General features: G+C 45.6%; 1 pseudogene; it reads left to right on the top strand.

Annotated features, from left to right (window-relative positions):
* The first annotated feature begins 318 nt into the window (after window positions 1-318).
* On the top strand, window positions 319-1,718 carry LOC100757981 (annotated as a pseudogene).
* Window positions 1,719-2,052: the final 334 nt, after the last annotated feature.

Genomic DNA, 2,052 nt, shown 5'->3' with positions numbered 1-2,052 from the left:
CTACAATTGGCACCCAAAGTAAGGCATGAATTCACAAAAAAAGTAGCTTTGAGGCCACCAGCCCAAGCCCAAGCCCAAGCCGGAGCAGCAGGCCGCCCTCCTGCCTGAGTCCCTGCCTGACCAGCTAGGTTTTCTCCTCAAATCTTTGAGCAAGTGTGGGATTTTTCGGTTGTAGCTTTTCTACACAGTCTTCAGCTGCCACCCAAACTCGGGAGACTTTTGGGATTTTCCTAGAGCCCCTTTCCTTGGGCTAGAGGCAGCACCCCCACCTGCCCCCACCATCTCTCAGAGTGAACCCCAAACCCCCTCGGGAAATGGATGGTTGCGGCACCTACAGAACAAAGCTGAGCTGCATTACCTGATCACTAGGTTCTTGCAGTCTGGACCCTGTAACAACAGATCTGTTCAGATGCTAGTGCAAGAGCTCGAGGGGCATCAGCTGACCCTGCGCCACTTACACTGGGAGGGCAAAGAGCACCAAAGAAGCTTCAAGGATCTAGTGGCAGCCAATGCACATATTCCTCCAGACTACCTCCTTCAAATTTGTGAGAGGATCAGTCCCTTATTAGATAAGGAGATCCCTCAGAGTGTTCCTGGGGTGCAGACATTGCTAGGTGTTAGTCAGCAGTCTCTGTTACCGGATGCCAAAGACTGAAAGAGTACACGATGGACTGGGTCTGCTTTTGCAGCTCTACACAGAGGCAGACCTCCAGAGCTACCTGTAAATTATGTGAAACCTCCAAATGTGGTGAGCATCACCTCAGCCAAGCAATTAACCGGATGTAGTCGCTTCAGCCAGGTTTTCCCCTCATCTGCTCACCAGCACACTAAGACGCGTAAGAGAATTCTGGGGCACCTATCTTCTGTCTACTGTGTAGCATTTGATCGAATTTTTACAGGTTCAGATAACTGGTGAAAATCTGGGATACAGATCACGCACGCCTCCTTGCTACACTGCGAGGGCACGCTGCTGAAATCTCCGGCAAGGCTGTTAACTATGAAAACACTCTCCTTGCTGCAGGCAGCTGTGATAAAGTTGTGAGAGTATGGTGTCTTTGAACTTGTGCACCAGTTGCTGTCCTTCAGGATGGTCAGCTTCTATTGCTTCCATCCAGTTTTGCCCATTAACTACAAGCACAAACAGATACTTCGCTTCTACTGGTGCTGCTGGTGCGATTTTTTTCTGGCAGTGGCATGTAAAAACAATGATGTTTAGAGACCACCCAGTAAAATTTACTGAGAGATCCAGACCTAGACTTCAGACATCTTGTTCATCTTTCAGTTCTGGTGGTATGTGCATTATAACAGGTAGCACCAACCATGTTATTAGAATATACTATTTGGAGATGCCAGGGAAAATTGCTGAATTAGAATCACATATGGACAAAGTTGTTGGTGTTCAGTTCTGTAACAATGGAGACAGTTTAAGATTTGTTAGTGGAAGTAGAGATGGAACAGCAAGAATGTGGCAGTATCAACAACAAAAATGGAAGAGTATAGTGCCATATATGGCTACTAAAATGAGTGGACACAATTTGGCATCTGCAGAAGACAAAGTCACTAAACTGAAGGTGACTATGGTGGCTTGGGATCATTACTGCAGTGAAAAAAATACAGTCTCAGTTGTATCCAACAATAACTTGCTTGTGTCTTTTGTTGGTGTTTTTTTTTCTATCTTATGGGGCTTTTTAGCTGTATTTCCTGTGTTCATCCCTTGAGTAAACCACTTACATGTAAATCCTTGTTCCAGGGTTTGTTTTTGGAAACTGAAACAGAGACAAATAGAAAAGAACCACAGCTTAACCAAGATGCAACTTTCTCCTGGAGTGGTCTAGCCTTATGTAGTTCAGGACTAAGACAACTGTGTAACGTCATTACATGCTTCTACATCATGGACCATAAAGGCTGCCCAATGACAGCCATCTCATATATCTTTCAAACAGATAGAGAGGAACAGGCCAAGGACTAGAACATCCTTTAAAGTGTCCCCCCCCCCCCCGTTCCTGTTGGTATTCAGTCTAGAACTATTTTCTGCCCACATATGTTTCAGTG

This window comes from Cricetulus griseus, chromosome 2, assembly GCF_003668045.3.
Source record: "Cricetulus griseus strain 17A/GY chromosome 2, alternate assembly CriGri-PICRH-1.0, whole genome shotgun sequence".
Lineage (NCBI taxonomy): Eukaryota > Metazoa > Chordata > Mammalia > Rodentia > Cricetidae > Cricetulus > Cricetulus griseus.
The sequence above is the reverse complement of the archived record's forward strand: the minus strand, read 5'-3'. Positions and strand labels throughout refer to the sequence as shown.